The sequence below is a fragment of the Montipora foliosa genome, unplaced genomic scaffold (assembly GCF_036669935.1).
Source record: "Montipora foliosa isolate CH-2021 unplaced genomic scaffold, ASM3666993v2 scaffold_457, whole genome shotgun sequence".
Classification (NCBI taxonomy): domain Eukaryota; kingdom Metazoa; phylum Cnidaria; class Anthozoa; order Scleractinia; family Acroporidae; genus Montipora; species Montipora foliosa.
Window position 1 is genome coordinate 12,501 of NW_027179764.1, and position 7,500 is coordinate 20,000.

Consider the following 7,500-nt stretch of genomic DNA (forward strand, 5'->3'; position numbering starts at 1 on the left):
CTATCTACGTAGGACACCGAGCAGAGTGCAACGACTTCTAAAACACAACAACAAAACTTTAATGGCGTTCGGTCCTTCAAAAACTACATGAGATTTCGCACGTTGTCCGGGTCACGTGACGATTATCATAACATCTTCCCCTTTGTAAAAAAAGAAAAGAAACACTCCGCACAGTTCTTTTGGTATAACAAACACGATAAAAATGTTCAACAGTGTTCAACAAGACGAGCAGGCGGTTTAATAACGCAACCATTCCTCGTGAGCAGAGTAGAGGCTGCAGGTTTTACTGGGTCAGCTGCAGGCTTCGTTAACAGTAGGGAATCTGTTTGTGGTACTGACTGCTGTGTTTCAGCCGGTGCTTTCGATACTGGCAATGATTCTCACTGCAGCACTGATCGCAGGTGTCTGCGGTTTCGTCGGTAGGTTCACCCATCCGACTCAACAACGTAAGAACGTGGACCAATCATTTTCTTGCAAACAGCCTGTGACCAAATAGATGCATTTGGCTTCTTCATCCTGACAGTTTGTCCAGGTTGCAATTCAGGCAATGCAGTTCCCTTCAGGTTGTAGTAGAAAGCCTGCCTTTGTTTAGAGCCAATCAACTTTTGTTGCACATTTTGTAGGGGTACTGTCTCAGGCTCCAGTTGTTTAACTGACAAAGGTAACAGATTGCGTCTCCTCCTGCTGAAAGCCTTTGTGCAGGAGATGAACCAACTTCCGCGTGGGTATTACTATAATCCAATAGTGCGAGGTATGGGTCATAATGTCTGCGCACTGCTTTCTTCATGATATACCTTTACCGATTTTAACTGCACTCTCATTTTTTCCGTTATTTTTGGAATGAAGCGGACAGGAGGTGATGTGTTGAAAATGCCAGCCACTTGCAAACCGTGCAAATTCTGTTGAATCATACTGCGAACCGTTGTCAGAGATGACTATCTCCGGAATTCCATGGCGGCTAAATTGCATTTTAAACTGCCGTTGCTGAATCTGTCTTGTCCAACTTATCCGCCTCAAAGAAAGAAGAGTAATAATCAACCGTAATCAGGTACTGACGCCCATTAAACAGGAACAGGTCTGTGCCAACTTTTTTCCAAGGTCTAGATTTAATCTCATGAGGCACTAGTGGTTCTCGAGGCTGATCTGGCTTAAAAGTGTTGCAAATCCTTCAACTTGGCATTCATGCGCGGCCAGTAAAACACTTCTCTAGCCCGTCACAGACATCCTTCAATACCCAGATGAGAAGAGTGTACCATTTCAATCATTTCTTTCCTGAGATTGGAAGGAACAGTAAGGCGCTCGCCTTTGAACAGGAGACCATCTTGGGCAGTGATTTCTCTAAACTGGAAATACGGCTTGATCTCTGCTGAAACTTCATCCAGACTCTATGCATTTCGCCGGTAAAATTATAAAATAGTAAAAGGTAAAAACTGTTAAAATGTTTGACTAAACGTTTTCGATCTTGCGATCATCTTCAGAGTGATTAAATTGCATAAACCAACTGTTTTATATTTATAGTTACGTAATACCAGTTCCCATGGGATATCGGGTAAGGTGGAATGACTGGACTTGTTTATTTAGGACTGGTTTGAAGCGTGCGATGTAAAATCCCTCTTTTATTTTTCTCTTTGTCCATGAGTAAGCCGAAGTCAAAATGTCCCATGTGAATTTGTGTTCGGGGTGTTTCTTTAGGTGTTTGGCCGGTTCCAATTGTTTGTTTATATCGGAATGTTCGTTGACACGTACTTCCAGATTGCGTGCCCTTTCACCAATGTAAGCTTGATTACAAGTACACGCGTCTATGTATATTACGTGTGATGGATGGATGTTTTTGTCTTTGAGTTTGAAGAGAGTTTCGATCTTGCGTGTTTGCCACAAAATATGGAAGTTAAATGTCCATTTGGTGTATTTCACTGGTTTGATGAAAGAACAAAAATCGGCATTCAACTACCATTTTGTAGGAGAAATGAATTTGAAAGTAAGAAATTCATGACAAAACTTAACAAATACACCAAATGGACATTTAACTTCCATATTTTGTGGCAAACACGCAAGATCGAAACTCTCTTCAAACTCAAAGACAAAAACATCCATCCATCACACGTAATATACATAGGCACGTGTACTTGTAATCAAGCTTACATTGGTGAAACGGCACGCAATCTGGAAGTACGTGCCAACGAACATTCCGATATAAACAAACAATCGGAACCGGCCAAACACGTAAAGAAACACCCCGAACACAAATTCACATGGGACATTTTGACTTCGGCTCACTCATGGACAAAGAGAAAAATAAAAGAGGGATTTTACATCGCACGCTTCAAACCAGTCCTAAATAAACAAGTCCAGTCATTCCACCTTACCCGATATCCCATGGGAACTGGTATTACGTAACTACAAAGATAAAACAGTTGGTTTATGCAATTTAATCACTCTGAAGATGATCGCAAGATCGAAAACGTTTAGTCAAACATTTTAACAGTTTTTACCTTTTACTACTTCATCCAGACTCTTAGGCCAACCTTCAAGAACAGCTGTCATGAGCATCTAAAGATCGTCATTCTAAGCAGTACCGTCTTTGAATTCTTCCAATCGTGCTTCTGAAATAGGAAAATCCTCCACAAGTACTATCTTCTCAAGCTCATGGCAGTACTCGGTCCGTGTGGGAGATTCGTCCAAGTAGGCTCGGGACAAGGGATCAGACATAACCATCAAACTTTCTTTCTGATACTTAACATCGAGGTTATATCGCTGCAAACGCAGTAGCATCCTCTGTAGACGCTTAGGACTAGAGGAACCAAGGTCCTTCTTGAAAATAGCTTCAAGAGATTGATGATCCGTTCTGACATGAACAATGTCTCGACCGTGCAGGTATGTATCAAACCTTTGACAGGCAAAAACTACAGACAACAGTTCTTTTTCAATCTGAACATATCGACTTTCGGCTGGGGTTAGCACTCTTGAAGCAAAAGCTATTGGGTGACCTTCCTGGAGTAGGATGGCACCAAGTCCACTGAGTCATGCATCACACTCAATTGTGACTTCACCAGTAACATCATAAAACTTCAACACTGGGGCTTGATAAACAAGATTCGTGACACTCTGCACAGCTTCATCATCAATAGGCAGCCAACACCATTCTTCGTATTTAAGCTGCGGTCGCCTTAACGGTTCACACACAGATGACAGCTTAGGAAAGAACTTTGCTAAGTACGTGACCATGCCCGGCAGAAATCTCTTCAGGGACTTGACATCGGTCGGGGTAGGCATATCACGTATGGCGCGAACTTTGCAAGGATCAGTAACCACACCATGAGATGTGAGCAAATGGCCCTTGAGAATGGCGAAGATTTATCCTCTGAGGATTAAGTGTCAGATTGAGCATAATACATCTTTGCTAAAAAGCTGTTAGATTCTGATCATGTTCCGTCACTGTTTCATCTACCGTGTCTCCGTATCCACAAACCAGGAAGTCGTCGGCATTCACTTCTATTGCTTGGAGTCCCTCAATTGCTTCATGCATCTTTCTTTGCCACACCTCGGGTGCAGAGCTGATGCGAAATGGCATCCTCAGCCATCGGAAACGGCCAACGTGGTGTTAAAGGTGGTATAGTGACTGGAAATGTCACTGAGTTTTACCTTCCAGAAACCACTTTTGGCATCCAATACAGTGAACACTTTAGCGTTGGTAAGTCGAAAAGTCGCATCCTCAACTGTCGGCAATGGGCAAGTGAGCAATGGGCAGAATGCTATTAAAATAGCATTGTTCAAATCTTTAGGATCCAAAAAGATCCGGACGTATCCATCTTTTTTTAGAATTGCTTGCAAACTGGACAACCAGTCAGTTGTCTCTGTAACGGGAGCAATAATCTTCTCAGCAACCATCTTGTCAAGCTCTTTCCTCGTTGCCTCCTTCTTAGGGACAGGAACTCTTCCTCTTCTCGTGGGGTGAACGACAGCTGGAACATCCTTGTTGAGTTACATTTTGTACTCTCCCGGCAAACAGTCAATACCTTCAAATACCTCCGCGAACGGTCCGAGCAGGGGATCGCTTTTGACATACACAGTAACTATGTACTAACTCTTGCTTGGATGCCTCAGTTACATTATTCACAGAGGTCTTGTCATCATCAGATACCATGATTTTTATGACCCATGGAGACCCATGCCTTGCAATGAGATGACGTGAGGCCAAGAAAAGGTGCAACGTTTCGATCCACAACAACAAAGTTAAGGTCATGCTTGTTACCTTTATGTTCCACTTTCAGCCATGAGCGTTTCTCTTTAAAAGATTATGCATAACTAATGTAATGTCCTTAGGAACAATTTTGGCTTTCTTTTCAATTTTGGCTTAAATGTACTCCTGAAGAGGCAGAATATTCAGTGTAGAACCAGTATCAATTTGCAATGAGACAGACACTGAATTATTTAGAGCGAGAGAAACAAAAGCTTGATCCTGTCCACAGATACTGTGAATGTAGAAGACTTCTTCTTTAACTGCGTGGACTTCCGCCCCTTGAGACTTAACACGACGTTCCACAGCAAAGTGTCCATCTTTACCACACATCCTACATTTTTAACCTAAACCTGGGCACAATTTCCTTTTCATTGCATATATACACCACCACAAAACAAACGCTCATTAGACTTTATGCGACTCTTGTTAAGAGAGAGAGACTTGCGAGATGGGGATTTTCGGTGCTTGCCCTTCAAAAGACATTGCAACTTGTGCTTCTCTGCATTTATTTCTTCGGACGCTGCAAATTCTTCTGAGATCTCGCTCGCTCGACTCTAGAGTGAGTTACTTGACTTGCCTTCATTGTTTCAATGCCTTTATATAAGTCGAGGTCCCGCTTTCCAAGAAGTTTTTCACGAACTCTGTCATCCTTCACACCAAGAATCAGTCGGTCGCGAACAAGAGATTCGCGCAGTGTTCAGAAATCACATGTCATCAATGAAGTTATGTAACTATCAAGTGGCTTATCCGACAACTGTTCACGTTTAAAACTACACCTTTCATAAGTCGCATTTCGTGCCGGTGAACAACGCTCTTCGAACTTTTGGAGTACCTGGTCGATCTTCAGAGCGTCTGAAGAATTACCCCATTGAAAGTGTTATGTATGTCCATCCCTTCTTTGTCGATAACATTTAACAGCGAAGTCACCCGAACGTCCTGTGATTTCTTGTGAATACCAGCCGCTAACTCGTAAAACTCTCATTCACGACGAAACGATTTCCAATTTTGCCTTTGATGCAAACGATCAGAAAGATTGAGTAGAGAAGGAATCTTTGCTGTAGTGCTGACAGCTGCCATGTTGATGAAATTAGATTTGCCACAAGTCGACCTTACGAGAATCCCAAGAAAAAATGTTTTTGCGAGTGAAGCGTGATTTTTTGGACGCGAAGCGGATGAGCGAGCGACGACGTCGCGATAGGTCGATTTGTCTGGCTTGCAAGGTTTTCATTTGCGTCTCGGGCCAAAAAGGGGATGACGTCATTCGCAAGTGGCACAATCCGACGAAACAATCGAACTCGTTTGTTTCTCCGAAATCGAAAGAAGAAATTTGTTTACTTTGAGCTAAAGGCATCAGAAACAAAGACGAAATAAAACGAAAGCTTATTTCAATCTCGAGTCGCTGCTTGCAAAAGAGATCTCCAGTAATAGAGACGAAACACTAGTTCGGAAGATTAACGAGTGAGGGAAAGCTTCGAATGGTCAAGAAAGAAACATTACGGTTTATGGGTAGAATGGCTGCTCAATCTGAGTTCATACGGATTTTAATAAAGTTCTGTTTCTGTTTCGTCCACTCGTCAGTTAATCTCCATATACACTGAATTATCGTTAAGGTTACATACGAGAAACCGTACAACGGAAGAAACAAATTTGAAATTTCAAAAAGTGGCGCGCGTGAGGAACCGTAAAATGGAAAGCACGATGTAAACGAAAACCAAAATTTGCCACTTAGTGCGTGACAAAAGTATGCTATTGTAAGTATACTTAAGAATGTCTTTTTCTCTGTGTCTGCAGGTAGGGATGAGCTCGTTGCGCTTGTTCAAGGTTGCCATGTGTGGCTTAGATATTACAAAAAATTTCTCTGTGATGCATAAATTACATTGCTTGGTAAGGTTAGTGTATGCTGTTGCGTTTGCGAGAATTTTCCACGTGACTGCAAAGACTTCCTTCCTTTTCATCAATTTCGAGAAGTATTTACTGAGCTCGGTGTCATTTTTCCTTCGCTCATGTTTAAATGACTTCGGGTGGTTCCTCCATCTGGTTTTAAACTCTGTGGCAGTCAGACCGATAAATGTCTCAGTGGTTTCCTTGGTTGTGACCTTACCGCTTGGTACACAATTTCTTTTTGCAAGCATTCACTCCGTAGCGTGCACTCATCCTTTTTTCTGCAGTTGCACATTTTTGTGGTTTTGTCTTAGCTTGCTGCATGGGGTTGTTCGGTTTTCGTTAAAATGTTTTTGTTCTGACCGTCTATTATTTGTTTCATGTTCGGTGTACGGCTATAGCTCAATTTGATGGTGTTTCGGTTAAATACTTTCCGCAACTTGTGGCCAGCAGTTGGAAAACATGTGTCGACAAGGCTGATGAACGCTCTTCCTATATTAGATTTAACGTTTCTGTTAAACGGAGGGTTAAACCCTATGACATCTCTACGTCTGTTCTTTTGCTTTGGTGGTCTTTGTGATGTAGGCTTGAACTTGTGTAATGCTTCCTGATATGGGGCTGCAGCCTCGTTGAAAACGTGTTCATCAGATGAACAAAAGCAAAAAGAAATTGTGTACACTATGATCGTGGACATTTCAAGACTTCATACATCATCAACTCCGGAGGTCCCCGAAATCCTGTCTCCAGGCCCCGCTGGCTAAGAGAAACGATGGAATCTAGGAGCGAGAATGCAACGGTCTGCGACCATCTGAAGCTGTCTGCGTCGGTCTTATCGCAGACGATCGTAAAAATAGGAAGCAAATGTTTCCATTTGAGGAGGCTGGAAAGGGTTTTCAGCTGAGCGCGCGTGCATAGGCCACACACGCAATTGTAAAGCTGCTCGCGTCAGCTATGATTCAAAATGGGTCACCAGAAATAAGCAAATGCCGATAATTTTGCTCACCTTTCTTCTAATTCCTATATATATGTGGAATTTAAATAGACACCTCCTATTCACTAAAACTACGAACATTCTACACAAATGGTTTAACGGTCACTTAAATCCGTTTGTGTTGGCCTGTAGCTCCACTCGCGCACGGACTCGAATGAGAGGGTGACGCATGCGTAAATGCTGGTCTTGTAAGCCCCTCATTTTTCCTGATTTTGCACCTTTACTCGTTTGTATCTCTGCTCGCGGACGGTGATTTTTTAAACATTTTTTGCCTGTTAGCTTAGATTAATTTAAAACGTTTGTCTTTTAAATTAAAAAAAAAATCTGTAAGTGAAAAATAATTAGAGACACATTTCCAAAAATTTAAGATAAAGTGGCCTACTGATTT